General features: G+C 41.8%; 1 long non-coding RNA gene and 1 pseudogene across 2 annotated transcripts in view; one reads left to right on the top strand and one right to left on the bottom strand.

Annotated features, from left to right (window-relative positions):
* Nucleotides 1-17,716, bottom strand: part of LOC308528750 — an 852,227-nt gene that overhangs the window by 737,692 nt on the left and 96,819 nt on the right. The gene's annotated exons all lie outside the window — the stretch shown is intronic.
* On the top strand, nt 3,731-8,208 carry LOC308527661 (hypoxanthine-guanine phosphoribosyltransferase-like; annotated as a pseudogene). The gene is made up of 2 exons: nt 3,731-3,739; nt 7,674-8,208. The product of its transcript is annotated as a hypoxanthine-guanine phosphoribosyltransferase-like (transcript).

Here is a 17,716-nt window from a genome sequence, read left to right on the forward strand (position 1 = left end):
TGGAATGGATCGTGTCATAATTTTCTTTCTTAGAAGACTTCATAGCAGACAGTTAATTTTAAACAAACTGACTGAATCCACACATTGTTTATAAGATCATATTTAAGAGGTGGTTAACTACTATAAATGATTTTGATGAATTATGGTACCATGTGCATTTAAAATAAAGAATCCTTTTAATTTAAAAAAAAACACCTTAGGATGGAGAACCCAGCACCTCTCCCTCCCGGGAGCACACCCCACACCTGTCTCTTCCCCTCATCCTTCCCCTCCTCCTCCCCCCAGGCCCATCACCTTTACCTTCCTCACTTCTAAACTCCAAGGGCCCTTCCTTTACCTCTATAACTTTTTTCCTAAGCCCATTTTTTCTACAAATTACTTCTTCTCCTCTGTGATTTTCCAAATAAATGTTCTTTCATAGTTTGAGTCTTGGCTCTGAATTCTTTCCTAGCCAGCACTCAAGTACCAAGGTTGCTAAACCCAGGTCTGGTCTGACCCCACTGGTCTAACATCTGATGCTGTTCCCTCTGCCCCCAACAGAGGGAAAATCAGAGAAAGGCTATAAACCTTAAATAGAGAAATCTCCCTAGTTAGTATTTTTAAGTGTGAGCAATAAATAGTGAGCTCAAAGTAAATGACAACAGCAGGAACTAATTTTAAGGCTCTACTAAAATCTGCCATGTTTGAAATCAGGAATAAATCATAGTTAAAGTTCACAGAGAAATAACTTCAGGTTTCTTTTTTTTTATTTGTTGTAGAGGCTCCTTTTTCCATCAACTCACAATACTTCTCTTTCTATTTGGCCTAAGGCTCTGTGATAAGTATCAAGCAACAATAAGAACTAGAAGTTCACCTATAACTTAGCACAATGCAAAAAAACCCTGTTTATAAGACCAGGTTATGGTTTTTCTTATTCTTATCCAGTCTCAATAAAATGATGATTTTTTTCTAGTGCACTCTTGTTACTTGTGGAGAGACAGACCTTTTCATATAACCATAAACTCTACTTTCTACATCTTGAATAACAAACATAAAATCTCCCAGAAACATTTTAACTTTTTAATTATGTATTTTTATTTATTTCAGAGAAGAAGGGAGAGGGAGAGAGATAAAAACATCAATGATGAGAGAGAATCATTGATCAGCCTCCTGCACACTCCACACTGGAGACTGAGCCCATAACCTGGGCATATGCCCTGTCTGGGTATCAAACCTTAACCTCCTGGTTCATAGCTAGACGCTCAACCACTGAGCCACGCTGGCTGGGCTCCCAGAAACATTTTACCCTTCAAAATATAAATCATGCTAACTAACCCCTACAGTTAAGAAGAGAGAAAAGCCTATCAAACAAAGTAGGGCTTTTTCTTATATACAGAGCACTGTGAGCTACAGTTAGTGTTGGCAGTAAACACCTCCAGAATTCTAAGAATATGACAAAATCAACACATAGCATTGCGGGGGGGGGGGGGGAGTAAAGAGTCAGAAGAGAGAACTTGATCATACCTAAATAATAGAATTAATATATCTAAGGGATTAGAAACTGAAAGGTTAAAACTTAGAGAAATAAAGGGAAATGGAAAGGCAAGATTTGTCAGGGTTTAACTAGCTAGGGAAATAAACTATATAGGAAACATCTGTCTCTTATAATATTGGTTGTTTAACCAGCCTCAGACACAAATATCTAGACCTCCCAAGCTGAGGAAGACTTTAACATCGAGGGGCATCATCCTACAAAGTCCACCTGAGCAGCAATCAGCTTTTGGTTTCACCCACTAATTTCTTCATGCCTCCTTCAAACTGCAATAGACAAGTTGGAAATTAAGCTCAGTATATGCAGCCATCCAAACTGTTTTGAAAAGCTTAGAGCAAAAAGATGAGAAGAAAATTATAGGTTTGATCATGAAAACCAAGAGAGGAGAGTTTTAGAAAGAGAATAATCAACAGTGTCAAGTGCCATACAGAAGTCTAAGAGAATGAAAGCTGAGAAAAATCCACTGTGTTTTATGCCTAGGAAGCTAGGATTGCCTTTCAGTGAACAGTTTAAATGACAGAGACAGGGGCTGAAGAACAGCAGAAGTCAAGAGCGTGGAACTAGAAGTGACTGTGCATTGAGAACATGGCGTTCCATCCTTAAACGTGTAACAATAAAAGGATGAAAAAAATGGCCTGAGCTGCACCACGGTCAAATGAAGGTTTGGGGGTTTGCTGTTTTTTTGTTTTGTCTTATGTTGTGTTGTGTTATTTTCAGCACAGGGAAGAAGAATATCTCTGCAGGCAGAGGAGAGAAGAGAAAATTGAAGATGTGTAAGCTAAACATGTAAGGAGATAATTAAGCGAGAAAGTCTTAATTCTAGATGTTTATAGCACCCATGAGGGAGAAAACAAATAGAATTGAGAGCACAAGGATAGTTTACACTTAAAAAGAGGAAACTTGGCCAAACCGGTTTGGCTCAGTGGATAGAGCATCCGCCTGCGGACTGGAGGGTCCCGGGTTCGATTCCGGTCAAGGGCATGTGCCTTGGTTGCGGGCACATCCCCGGTGGGAGGTGTGCAGGAGGCAGCTGGTCGATGTTTCTCTCTCACCGATGTTTCTAACTCTCTATCTCTCTCCCTTCCTCCCTGTAAAAAATCAATAAAATATATTTTTTAAAAAAAAAAAGAGGAAATTTGGTATATTGTCTGAGATAGAGGGGGGGGCGGAAATGGAGAAGTATTTTGGAATGGATTGCAGGGAAGGAGAACCTTTCTTTCTGCCAAGGGCCATTTGGATACTTATTGATTGATTGATTGATTGATTGAATGGTTGATTGATTGATTTCAGAGAGGAAAGGAGTTGGAGAGAGATAGAAACATCAATGACGAGAGGGAATCATTGATCAGCTGCCTCCTGCACACCGCCTACTGGGGATCGAGCCCACAACCCAGGCATGTGTCCTTGACCAGAATCGAACCTGGGACCCTTCAGTCTGCAGGCCGACACTCTATCCACTAAACAAAACAGGCTAGGGCCATTTAGATATTTATAACATCAATCATGGGCCATACAAAATTGTCAATTTAAAAATTAGCTTGCTGCCCTAACCGGTTTGGCTCAGTGGATAGAGTGTCGGCCTTCGGACTGAAGGGTCCCAGGTTCGATTCCGGTCAAGGGCATGTACCTTGGTTGCGGGCACATCCCCAGTGGGGGTTGTACAGGAGGCAGCTGATTGATGTTTCTATCTCATCGATGTTTCTAGTTCTCTATCCCTCTCCCTTCCTCTCTGTAAAAAATCAATAAAATATATTTTAAAATAAAAATAAATAAAAATTAGCCTGCTCTATTTGGTCAAACATTTAATTAACGCACCCCTAATGCCTTGGCAGAGCCAGACCAAATGATTTCCTGGGCCTTATATGGCCCGAAGGCCGGATGTTCCCCATCCCTGAAAGGCTCACCTCACATGGTTTTTTCTTTATTTTTTCAGGAAAGTAGAAGGAAAGCAGAGGAAGGTACAGGCGCTAAGGGGCATCCAGTCTGCGATAAAGGAGAGAAAAGGCTTAGAACCACTGTGGGCTGTAAACTACACACACAATGGGCCCTGACACATAGTAGCACTAAGTGTAATGAGCTGATCCCCAGTCCAGTAGGTAATAAAATTTTCTTACAATTTTTGTAACCTTCTGCACTACCACTGTACTATTAGCAGTGAGGTAGGCAGTTAGTTAGACAGGCATGAGCAGAGCAAGGACGATGGGCCAGGTACAGAAGGTCACCACGGTGGAGAAAGCCCAAATGCCTAGCAAAGGATATTTGGAGGCTGGGACCTTGTCCCCGGGGTGACCTTTCCTCCCCTAGCATATTGCTAGTCATACGGTTTGGACTCCCTGATCTTTCCTCCCTAGAGGTAATATCTAGGCTTCAGTTGTATTTCAGCTCCAGGCCCAGAAAAACAGCAAAACCAGACAAGCGACACCAAAGCTGACCTCAGGACCAGCCCCATTGAATAATGACCCCCACCCTGGTGCTGGCCAATCAGCGGAGACCCCTATCCTGAAAGGACACAACTGGAAAAGTGCTGAATATTCTGTTGAGATCTTCCCCTGAGACGGTCCCTAAAATCACCACCCTTAAAACCCCTAGGAGGGGACTCAGTGCATTCCCCCTCCTGGGAGCACACCCACACCATTTCCTTTTCCCTTCCCCATTCCCACCCCTACCCCCAGGTGTGTTACTGTTGTGGCCGAGTACAGGGCAGAATGATCAGCCAGCACTCTGCGGGAGGAAAGTTTAACCTTTATTTCACAGATCTGCTAGTCCAGGGGAATTCCGGATCCAAAGCCTGAACTGAACTCATGGGGAGGCTCTGACCTACATATCTCCTCCTGTGGTGGGCCCCTGAGGGTCCCCGCAGCTCCACCCAAGTCAGCTGTGGAGGGGCCCTGGGGTTAGGTTCTGCAGCTCCGCCCAAGTTCAGTCAGAGTGGGGAAGACAGACTATAGTTTTAACTAGATACTGAACTAGGTTGCAAGCCACCCGTTTTCCTTTTCATTACCATTTACCTTCCTCACTCCCAAGCTTCTAGGGTCCTTCCTTTGCCTCCATAACTCATTTCCTCAGCCCATCTCTTCTACAAATTACTCTTTCTACCTCTGTGATTGTATAAATAAATGTTCTCTTATAGTTTGAGTCCTGATTCTGAATTCAAGTACCCAGGGTGCTGAATCAAGGTCTGGTCTGACCCCATGGGTCTAACACTGGTGCCATTCCCGCAGCCTACAACACGTCCTCTAAAAATCACCTGGACTCATATTGTGAAATCTTTCCTGCACAAAGTTAAGAACCCACACACCACCACCTGGCCCTACGTAGACCCACTCAGGGCCAGGTCCCCTTTCCAGTAACATTTGTATCTTCAATTTTATAATTTTTGTTTTAATTTTGCTGTTTTTCCTTTGTGAGTATACATGAGACCATTGTCAACTGTCTGCTCTTAGCTCCCCACACAACTCACCCAGAGAATTCATGTAGTCTTACAGTTTCCATCGTCACATCAGTGCTGAGAGTAAGAAAATATTTTCAACTCCTTATATCTCCTGCAAACTCCAGTGGTGTGCTTCCATCTATTTACAAGATTTTTATCTCTACTTGGATAGCCTACTGTCACTGCAAATTCAATATGTTCAAAACCAAACCCAAAATCCAGCTCCACAACTGTTACAGTCAGGATCCAGTAAAGAGACAGAAACCACACCAATTATTTGAACAAAGAGTTGAATATATAGGATGGTTACGTAGATCTAAAGTTGTTAATTATGTAACTGTACAGGCTGCATAGAAGTAGCAACTGCAGAAAGCAGCTCCCGCCCTCACTGCTGAGGGAACAGAGGGAAGAGCTAGGGCTATTTGAATTTTGAAGCTTAAAGAAGGGCCCTGTCACAACTGAAATTCAGATATCTGAGGAGGGAGCACAAGCCAACTGATGCTGGTGTCTCTGAGGGGATGTGACAAGATTGCTTCTGCAAGTGTTGGAAAAATTGAAAACCGAATTCAGCGACCGGTAGGACAAGAACTGGTGGAGTGAAGAAGACTGCTGGGAGCTGCTCACAGAAAATACAATTAGATAAGCAGCCCACATGGAATGAACAAGAAGGAGCAAGTCATTCTTCCCACCGCTAGCCTTCCAGCTCCCTCTAGCACCCTCTCCTGGCAGAGTTGAATAGGGAGCCAGATGGTGAAGCAGAAGTGCAATTTGTTGATTACTGGCCCCATTTCACAAAGCAGTCGAGTCTGGAGCAAAAACACAATTACAGATTGTCACTAAGCTATATTAGTCAGGGGCAAGCAAGGAAACAGAACCCACGTGAAGTATGGCAGAGGAATTGTACCACACGGAATTGGTAAATAGAGAGGATGCAGGTGTCTGGGGACCTGAGAGTCCGGGACCCATTGTAGGTTCTTGGCTTCATGAAGGAGAGAATTCAAACTCCAGCACAGAATTTAAAGTGCAAGTGATTTTACTAGTGAAGCCATGAGACAGAATGGGCTACTTGACAGACAGAGCAGCCAGACCCCTTTAGAGGAATTTGCTTCCTTTATTGAGGTTCATTTAATTGGGAGTGGGGGTGGGGAGGTAGGGTATCCAATAAGGTGGGGAATATTCAGGATCTTCCCAGAAAGGGATGGAGATTTCTCAGAGGCGCTCCATCAGCCATTCTGTATTCTTTTATGGGCTTTCCATTTCTGATCAGGGAAGCTCGGGGTGCGTTGTTTTAGCATGCTAATGTATTACATGGTCTATAATGAGGCTAGGGGTGACCATTAGGTGAAATCAGTCACCTTGTTGGATCGAGCTGGTCTCTGTGGGTTTTAAGCCATAAATCTGGTGTGTGTGTGTGGGGGGGGGGAGGGTCTTACTGTCTTCTTGATAGTTCCTGTAGCTTTTATCCATTGCAACTATTCCACATCGTACATAGTCTATCTCAGAAGGACTAGGAAGACAAATGGGGAATAGTGAAGCAATCCAGAAGTGGGTCACAGTGGGCAGCTGCTGTCACACCCTAGGCTGGAGGAACCATGGGAGGTGGTGGTGTTACTAGAGCCCAAGAATCTAAGGGCATGCAGTCCTTGGCCAGTGCGACTCAGTTGGGCATCCTCCAGTGCACTGAAAGGTTGCCAGTTCAGTTCCTGGTCAGGGAACATGCTTGGGTTGTGGGCTCTCTCCAGTGGGGGTCATGCAGGAGGCAGCCCATTGGTTGGGCTCTCACATCCATGTTTCTCTCTCCCTCTCCCTTCCTCTCTCTCTAAAATTCAATTTTAAAAAATCTTTTTTAAAAAAATGGTTTCCTCCATGAAGCCATCCTTAGTTAGAAATAATCTCTCCTCAGAACTCCCGAAGCACTTTATTTGCACCGATCAAACAACAAATATTCATGCTGGGTTAAAAATTAGCCCTGGCCGGGTGTGACTCAATTGGTTGGGCATTCATTGCCCCATACACCAAAAGGTCGCTGATTCAATTCCTGGTCAGGGCACATGCCTAAAGATCCCCTGTAGGGGGGCCTGCAGGAGTCAGCCAATCCATGTTCTCTCTCTCTAAATATCAATAAACTAGTCTTTGAAATAAAAAAAATAAAGTGCCCTAGCCAGTTTGGCTCGGTGGATAGAGCGTCAGCCTGTGGACTGAAGGGTCCCAGGTTCGATTCCAGTCAAGGGCACATGCCTGGGTTGTGGGCTCAATCCCTAGGGATCATGCAGGAGGCAGCCAATCAATGATTCTCTCTCATCATTGATGTTTCTATCTCTCTCTCCCTCTTTCTTCCTCTCTGAAATCAATAAAAATATACTTAAAAAGTAAAAAATAAAGTAATTATCCCAAAAACTAATTTTGTACGTTCATTTGCAATACATAGAAAACCTAGGCAAGAATACTGTTCAACAGTGACTAATTCTATAAACTTTTTCCACTTATAAATCAAATTTATTGATGTATAACATAAAATGCACCTATTTAAGTGAATAGTTTTTGAGTTTTGATAAATATATTCACCTATAAAACCACCATCTAATCAAGGTATAGAATATTTAAAAAAACCTCTGCTTTCCTGTCTGGTGCTGCCTCCTGCTGCGTCTCCGCCATGACCTTGGACCCAGCTTCATCCTCCTCAGACTGTCCTGAGTCCTGGAGCCCTCCCAGAGCCCCAGCATCGTGATCAGTGATGATGAACCAGGTTATGACCTAGATTTATTTTGTTATGCCTAATTATTACACTGAGGATTTTGAAAAGGTCTTTCTTCCTTCTGTACTAATTATGAAAAGGACCCAATAGTTTGTTCGAGACGTGATGAAGGAGATGTCAGGCCATCACATCCTAACCCTGTGCATACTCAAGGGTTGCTATAAATTCTTTGCTGACCTACGGACTAATCAAAGCACTGAACAGAAATAGTGATAGATCCATTCCTATGACTGTATATTTTGTCAGACTGAAGAACTACTGGTAATGACCAGTCAACAGGGGACATAAAAGTAATTGGCAGAGATTGTGTCGCAACTTGAACTGGAAAGAATGTCTTGATTGTTGAAGATATAAGTGACACTGGCAAACACAATGCAAATCTTGCTTTTCTTGGTCAAGCAACATAATCCAAAGCTGATCACAGTCTCAAGCTTGCTGGTAAAAAGGACCCCTCCAACCCGGCCTGTGTGGCTCAGTGGTGTGGACCCATAACCAGGAAGAAACAGTTAGATTCCTGGTCAGGCCATGTGCCTGGCTTTCAGCTCAATCTCCAGCAGGTGGCATGCAGGAAGCAGTTGATGGGTGATTCTCATTGATGTTTCTATCCCTACCTCTTCCTTCTTCTTTCTGAAATCAATAAAAACGTATTTTAAAAAATTTTTAAAGGAGCCCTCGAAGTGTTGGATATAGGCCAAACTTGGTTGTATTTTAAATTCCAGACAATTTGTTATAGGGTATGCCTTTTACTATAATGAATACTTCAGGGATTTGAATTGTATTTGTGTTATTAGTAAAACTGGGAAAACAAAATACAAAGCCTAGGTTGATCGTTCAATTTGACTTTTGGAAACATCTGGAGTCCCATGTGAAATCACCAGTGAAGTTCTCAAATGTTCTAGTTCTGTAGTCAGCTTATTGCATGTATCTTCTGAGAATTTTATCTGTTTTGTATTTAAGATATAGAATATTTACTCTCATGTCCCTCTGCAGCCAATTCTGCCCTCTCCCACCCACTCGCAGCTCCAGGCAATCACTGATCTGCTTTTGTCACTATAAATTAGTTTTACTGTTCTAGAATTTCATGTAAATAGAATTGGATGATGTATTTTTTGTGTCTGGCTTCTTTGAGTAAGCACAGTGCTTTTGACATTCACCCATGTTAATGTGTGTATTAGTGGCTCATTACTTTTATTGCTGAATAGTATTCCATTGTATTAATGTATTAGAATTTATTCACACACTGATGAATATTTGAGTTGTTTCCAGTTTGGTGTTATTATGAATAAAGCTGCTGTGAACACTTATGTGCAAGTCTTTTTATATTTTTCACTTCTCTTAAATAAATGCCTAAGAGTAGAATTGTTTGGCGTACATTTAGTTTTTTATAAGAACCTGCCAAGTAATTATACCATTCTTCATTCTTACCAGAAATTTATGAAAGTTACACATCAAAATTACAACTAAATTATATACATACTCACCAGTACTTGGAATTGCCAACCCTTTCATACATCACTGTGGTTTTACTTTGCATTTCTTTGGTGACTAATGATACTGAGCATCTCTTCATGTGACTTTTGGCTATTTGTTCCAATATCTACTCTTGTAGATAGCTACCTTTTCGTTGGATTGCTCTGCTTTTAATTAAGTTGTAAGAAAACTCATTTACATAGTTTAGATACAAATTATTTGTCAAATGCATATATTGCGATTATTTTTCTCCCAGTCTGTGCTTTGCCTTTTAATTTTTCTAATAGTGTCTTTCAAAGAGCAGAGGGTTTTTAATTTTGATGAAGTCCTATTTATCAAATTTTTCTTTTATGACTAGTGATATTTTGTATCCTATCTAGGAATTTTTTGCCGATTCCCATGGTTTTATTTTGTGCTTTCTTCTAGGAAAATTATAGTTTTAGCTTTAAGTTCAAGACTATGATCCAGTCCAAGTTAACTTTTATATGTACCTAGAGGCCCAATGCACGAAAGTCATGCAAGGGGCTCGGTCCTCACAGCCGCAGCGGCTGCCTTGGTCTTCTCAGCCCTGGCTTCGTCCGGAAGGTCATCCAGATGGTCTTCCGCTGTTCGGCCATCTGGTCTAATCAGCATATTATGCTTTTATTATCACAGATGCAGTACAAGCCAAAGGTTGGAGTCAGAATTTTTTCTATAGGGATATCCAGTTATTCCAGAACCTTTGTTGGAAAAACTTTCCTTTTTCCCTTTAAACTCCGTTGGCACTTTTTAAAGAAAATCTCAACCCAAGAATATGTTTTTATTTATTTTTAGAGAGAGGGAGAGAAACATCAATTGGTTGCCTCCCATATGTGCCCCAACCGGTGATAGAAGCTATAAGTAACCTAGATATGTGCCCTGACTGAGAGCAAACCCAAAACCAGGACTATGCTCCAACCAACTGAGCCATGCAACCAGGGGTCCCTTGGCACTTTTATTAAAATAAGTTGATTTTATGTGTGGATTTATTTCTGGAAACTATTCTGTTCCTTTGATCCAAATGTCTATTCTTATGCCAGTACCACACTGGCATAAGAATAGACATTTCAGAGAGGAAGGGAGAGGGAGAGAGATATAGAAACATCAATGATGAGAGAGAATCATTGATAGGCTGCCTCCTTCAAGCCCCCTACTGGGGATCAAGCCCACAATCTAGGCATGTGCCCTTGACTGGAATCGAACCCGGGATCCTTCAGTCCCCAGGTCGATGCTCTATCCATTGAGCCAAACCAGCTAGGGCCAAATGTCTATTCTTATGCCAGTACCACACTGTCTTATTGATGCTTTATAGGATACTTTGAAATCAGATACTGTAAGTCCTCCAACTTTGTTCCTTTTTTTGTCTATTCTAGGTGTTCTACATTTTTCATGTAAATGTATTAATTACTTGTCAATTTCTATTAAAATGCCATACTTTATATTGAACTTGCTGTAAATAATTTTTAGAAGAATTAACATCTGAACAATACTGAGTCTTGCAATCTATGAGCATAGTGTATCTCTCCATTTAATTAGGCCTTTTACATATTTTATCAGTATGTTTTATAACGTTCAGTGTACAAGTCTCACATATACTTTGTCAAATTTACTATTAAATGTATCTTGTTTTTGATGCTCCTGTAAACAGTTTTATTAATTTTCAAATTGTTCATGTTTAGTGTTTAGAAATGCAGTTGATTTTTGTTTATTGACCTTGTATCCTACACCCAGCTAAATTTACATTTAGTTCTAGTAGAATTGTTTGTCTATTCCTCAGAGCTTTCCCCAAAACTTTATTGAGATATAATTGGCATATATAATTAATAAGTTTAAGCTATACAATGTAATATTTTTATATGCAGGTTGGGAAAAATATGCAAATGTGAATATGCAAAAATTTATTCTTTTATTATTGTAAACCTACTTTTGACCCACCCTTTACATATATGTATATTGCAAAATAATTACTACAATAAGATTACTTAACAGAGCCATCACCTACCTCACATTGTGACAATATGTGTGTGCACAGGCATGTGTGCACATATTGAAAACTTTTTTCCAGTGTTGAAGTATAACTGTGCCCAGTGGTAGGGCAAAGGTGTAATGGCCACTTTAATAAGATGGTATCGTCAGAGGGAAGAACAATACAGGCAACTCCATAGAATAAAACAATGTATTAAAGGTAATTACTTACAGAGCTGTAGGTGGGAGTGGACAGATGACTCAGAAGTTCTGTGTAAATTATCCTCTGCTAACAGACACCTGTTACAATACATTTTTATTTATTTTTTGGTTTTTTTTAAAGCTGTGGAAGACTTTATTATATTTTATTACAGGATTAGAAAATTTCAAAAATAATTGTTTGAAACCACTGTTTTAAAAAACACACATAATAGCCCCATAAAAAAGCATTCTGACATCTGTTATAATTTCTCTTCAAGTTATGAAATGCAGCTTTCTGATTATTGTTATAATAGCCATGAGTATCTGTGATTTCAGCGGAATACTCTCATAATTTTTCTTCTTAGGACATGATCATGACTCATTTTTTCTTTAATAGCTCCATCATTTCAGGAACTACCTTGAATAAATCTGCAACTGTTCCATAATCTGCCACTTGAAAAATGCTGTTACACTGTTTTGTTTTGGGGTGTTTTTTTTTAAATATATTTTATTGATTTTTTACAGAGAGGAAGGGAGAGGGATAGAGAGTTAGAAACATCGATGAGAGAGAAACATCGATCAGCTGCCTCCTGCACACCTCCTACTGGGAATATGCCTGCAACCAAGGTACATGCCCTTGACCAGAATCGAACCTGGGACGCTTCAGTCCACAGGCCGACGCTCTATCCACTGAGCCAAACCAGTTAGGGCTACAATATTTTTTTAAAGTTTTTATTGAATTTATTGGGGTGGTATTGGTTAATAAAATTTTATAGGTTTCAGGTGTACAATTGTACATCATCTGTATATTGTATTGTATGTTCACCAGCCCAAGTCAAGTCTCCTTCCATCACCATTTATCACCCCCTTTCCCTCTTCTAGCTCCCCCCAGCTCCCCTTTCCCTCTGGTAATCACCATACTGTTGTCTGTGTCTATGAGGCTTTTTCTTTGCTTAATCCCTTCACTTTTTTCACGCAGCCCCTCTGTTACAGAACTTTAAAAAGAAATTTTTTTTTTATTTCAGAGAGAAAGAGAGATAGAAACATCAATGATCAGCTGCCTCCTGCAAGCCCCTACTGGAGATTGAGCTTGCAACCCAGGCATGTGCTCTGACTGGGAATCAAACCCGTGTTCATTGTTCGACGATTAAACAGTGAGCAACACCAGCTGAGCACAGTACTTTTTCATAGTATCTCAGGTACCAATTTTTTTTTTCAAATGGAGGGTTCTACCATGTTCACAGATTATAAAAGTCAGCATTTTAAATACGTCAATTCTTTTTTTAAAAATATGTTTTTACTGGGAGAAACCAAGATGGTGGCATAGGTTAACGCCAGAGATTGCTGCCTCAAACAACCAATTCAAATTACACCTAAAAGACGGAACGGACATCATCCAGAACCACAGGAAGGCTGGCAGAGTGGAAATTCTACACTCAGGAGGAAAGAGAATATCATACCCAGACTCAGAGGAGGCGCAGTGCTGAAGTGAAATACTCAGGTGCGGAGTGCGCACGGAGCGGGCTGGCGGCGGAGTGTGCGGCTGTTGTTTTCGATCGGGAGGGAGTCTCAGACTCTGAGCTCCAGATCCGGGCGAGTCTCTAGGGACCCAGACTCAAACGGGAGAAGCGGGATTGTCTGGCTTCGGTCGGAACTCGAAGGCAGCTTTCTCTCCGAGGTTTGCAGCTGTTGCTGGGACTCTGTGAGGCAGAGCCCCTAGGGACGGAACTGAGAGCAGCCATAACTGCTCGCTCCGCCCGCCCAGTTTGATCCCCTTCGACCCGCCCCGCCCAAGCCCTGCACAGAGCCATTTGCCAGATAGCCTCAGGCAAAGGCTAGATTAGCACCTGCCCAGAGGACAGAAGTTTTCCCACTGCAGACACAGCTGACTCTCATAGCCAGTTGGCCTGGAGGTCAAATCCCCCCAGTATTAACTACAACAATCAAGGTTTAACTACAACAAGACTGTGCACAAAGACCACTAGGGGGTGCACCAAGAAAGCATAAAAAATGCGGAGACAAAGAAACAGGACAAATCTGTCAATGGAGGATACTGAGTTCAGAACCACACTTTTTTTTTTTTTTAATTAAATCTTTATTGTTCAGATTATTACATTTTCTTTTCTTTTTTTAATTAAATCTTTATTGTTCAGATTATTACATTTGTTCCTCTTTTTTCCCCCCATAACTCCCCTCCTCCCAGTTCCCGCCCCACCATCCGCAATCACTCCCTACCCACTGTCCTCATCCATAGGTGCACGATTTTTGTCCAGTCTCTTCCCGCATCTCCGACACCCCTTTCCCCCCCAAGAATAGTCAGTCCATTCCCTTTCTATGTCCCTGATTCTATTATAATCACCAGTTCATTCTGTTCATCGGATTATTTATTCACTTGATTCTTAGATTCACTTGTTGATAGATGCATATTTGTTGTTCATAATTTGTATCTTTACCTTTTTCTTCCTCTTCCTCTTCTTAAAGGATACCTTTCAGCATTTCATATAATCCTGGTTTGGTGGTGATGAACTCCTTTAGCTTTTCCTTATCTGTGAAGCTCTTTATCTGACCTTCAATTCTGAATGATAGCTTTGCTGGATAAAGTAATCTTGGTTGTAGGTTCTTGGTATTCATCACTTTGAATATTTCTTGCCACTCCCTTCTGGCCTGCAAAGTTTCTGTTGAGAAATCAGCTGACAGTCGTATGGGTATTCCCTTGTAGGTAACTGAGTTTCTTTCTCTTGCTGTTTTTAAGATTCTCTCTTTATCTTTTGCTCTTGGCATTTTAATTATGATGTGTCTTGGTGTGGTCCTCTTTGGATTCCTTTTGTTTGGGGTTCTCCGCGCTTCTTGGACCTGTAAGTCCATTTCTTTCACCAGGTGAGGGAAGTTTTCTGTCATTATTTCTTCAAATAGGTTTTTAATATCTTGCTCTCTCTCATCTTCTGGCACCCCTATAATTCTGATGTTGGTACGCCTGAAGCTGTCCCAGAGGCTCCTTACACTATCCTCGCATTTTTGGATTCTTTTTTCATTTTGCTTTTCCGGTTGGGTGTTTTTTGCTTCCTCGCATTTCAAATCATTGACTTGATTCTTGCGCTCCTCTGTTCTGCTGTCGGGAGTCTGTATAATATTCTTTATTTCAGTCAGTGTATGCTTAATTTCTAGTTGATTCCCCAATATAACATCGAGGGTCTCATTAGTTTTCTTGTAGAACTCATTAAGTTTATCGGCGGCTTCTAAACAGTTCTTGAGAGACCTTAAAAGTGTGGTTCTGAACTCTAGATCTTCCATTGACAATTTTGTCCTGTTTCTTTGTCTCCGCATTTTGTTATGCTTCCTTGGTGCACCCCCTAGTGGTCTTTGTGCGCAGTCTTATAGTTAAATCTTGTAGCTAATTCCAGGGAGGGTTTGACCTCCAGGCCAAGTGGCTATGAGAATCAGCTGTGTCAGCAGTGAGAGAACTTCTGTCCTCTAGGGAGGTGCTAATCTAGCCTTTGCCTGAGGCTATCCGGCAAATGCCTCTGTGCAGGGCTTGGGCGGGGCGGGTCGCACAGGATCAACAGGGTGGGCCTGAGAGAGCAGTTATGGCGGCTCTCAGTCCTGTCCCCAGGGGCTCTGCCTCTCTGAGTCCCAGCACCCGCTGCAAAGCTCGGAGAGAAAGCTGCACTCGCTCTGACCGAAGCCAGGCAGTCCCGCTTCTCCCGTTTGAGTCTGGGTCCCTAAAGACTCGCCCGGATCCGCGCCCTCCGCCGCCAGCCCGCTCCGCGCACTCCGCGCACTCCGCACCTCAGAATTTGACTTCAGCACTGCGCCTCCTCTGAGTGTCCGTATGCGTTTCTCTTTCCTCCTAGTTGTAGGACTTCCATTCAGCCAGCGTTCCAGTGGTTTTGGGTGATGTCCGTTCTGTCTTTTAGTTTCACTTTTGAAGTAGTTGTTCAAAGCAGCAAACTCCGGCGTTAACCTATGCCGCCATCTTGGTTCTCCCCCAGAACCACACTTTTAAGGTCTCTTAAGAACTGTCTAGAAGCCGCCAATAAATGTAGTGAGATCCTCAAGAAATCTAATGAGACCCTCGATGTTATGATAAAGAACCAACTAGAAATTAAGCATACACGGACTGAAATAACGAATACTGTACAGACTCCCAACAGCAGACCAGAGGAGCGCAAGAATCAAGTCAAAGATTTGATATGCAAAGAAGCAAAAAACACCCAACCGGAAAAGCAAAATGAAAAAAGAATCCGAAAATACGAAGATAGTGTAAGGAGCCTCTGGGACAGCTTCAAGCGTACCAACATCAGAATTATAGGGGTGCCAGAAGATGAGAGAGACCAAGATATTGAAAACCTATTTGAAGAAATAATGACAGAAAACTTCCCCCACCTGGTGAAGGAAATAGACTTACAGGTCCAGGAAGCGCAGAGGACCCCAAACAAAAGGAATCCAAAGAGGACCACACCAAGACACATCATAATTAAAATGCCAAGAGCAAAAGACAAAGAGAGAATCTTTTTTTTTTTTTATTTAACCCTTTTTATTTTTTTTTTATTTTTTTTTATTGCTTAAAGTATTACAAAGGGTATTACATATGTGTCCATTTTATCCCCCCGCCCTAGACAGTCCCCCAGCCTCCCCTATCCCCCAGTGTCTTATGTCCATTGGTTATGCTTATATGCATGCATACAAGTCCTTTGGTTGATCTCTTACCCCCCTACCTCCTGCCCCCCAACCCTCCCCGGCCTTCCCACTGCAGTTTGACAATCTGTTTGAGGCAGCTCTGGCTCTGTATCTATTATTGTTCAAAAGTTTATAATGGTCTCTATTATCCATGAATGAGTGAGATCATGTGGTATGTTTCCTTCATTGACTGGCTTATTTCACTTAGCATAATGCTCTCCAGTTCCATCCATGACGTTGCAAATGGTAAGAGTTCCTTCCTTTTTAGAGCAGCATAGTATTCCATCGTGTAGATGTACCACAGTTTTCTAATCCATTCATCTACTGATGGGCACTTAGGCTGTTTCCAGATCTTAGCTATGGTGAATTGTGCTGCTATGAACATAGGGGTGCATATATCTTTTCTGATGGGTGTTTCTGGTTTCTTGGGATATATTCCTAGAAGTGGGATCACAGGGTCAAATGGGAGTTCCATTTTCAGTTTTTTAAGGAAACTCCATACTGTCTTCCATAGTGGCTGCACCAGTCTGCATTCCCACCAGCAGTGCACAAGTGTTCCTTTTTCTCCACATCCAAGAGAGAATCTTAAAAGCAGAAAGAGAAAGAAACTCAGTTACCTACAAGGGAGTACCCATATGGCTGTCAGCTGATTTCTCAACAGAAACTTTGCAGGCCAGAAGGGAATGGCAAGAAATATTCAAAGTGATGAATACCAAGAACCTACAACCAAGATTACTTTATCCAGCAAAGCTATCATTCAGAATTGAAGGTCAGATAAAGAGCTTCACAGATAAGGAAAAGCTAAAGGAGTTCATAACCACCAAACCAGTATTATATGAAATGCTGAAAGGTATCCTTTAAGAAGAGAAAGAAGAAGAAAAAGGTAAAGATACAAATTAAGAACAACAAACATGCATCTATCAACAAGTGAATCTAAGAATCAAGTGAATAAATAAACTGATGATCATAATAGAATCAGCAACATAGAAAGGGAGTGGACTGACTATTCTTGGGGGGGAAAGGGGTGTGGGAGATGGGGGAAGAGACTGAACAAAAATTGTGCACCTATGGATGAGGAAAGTGGGTGGGGAGTGAGGGCGGAGGGTGGGGCGGGAACTGGGAGGAGGGGAGTTATGGGGGGAAAAAAGAGAAACAAATGTAATAATCTGAACAATAAAGATTTAATTAAAATATATATATATATATATATATATATATATATATATATATGTTTTTACTGCTTTCAGAGAGAGGAAAGGAGAGGGAGTTAGAAACATCAATGACGAAAGAGAATCATCGGTCGGCCACCTACTGCATGCCCCCACTGGGCACATGTCCAAAACCTGGAATTGAACTGTGACCTCCTGGTTCATGGGTCAATGCTTAATCATTGAGCAACAGCAGCCAGGCTCAGGTACAAATTATTGACAAGACAATGGAACAAAGAATGCAGTACTGGCTAGGTGCCATGCCTCTTGGTGGTCTTGTGTGCCGGGGTCCAATCCCAGCAGGTCCAGGGGTCCCCAAAGGTGTGGACAGAGTCGGCAAAGAAGGAGTGACACGGAGACAGTGTTCAGTTGATCAGCAGCCTAGCCAGGATCTCCAGCCAAGTTCTGGTCTGGATCTCCAGGGAAGTTCTGGTTAGGATCTCCAGCCAGGTTCTGTGTCC

Source organism: Myotis nattereri (assembly GCF_964212035.1).
Source record: "Myotis nattereri genome assembly, chromosome: 1".
Taxonomy (NCBI): Eukaryota; Metazoa; Chordata; class Mammalia; order Chiroptera; family Vespertilionidae; genus Myotis; species Myotis nattereri.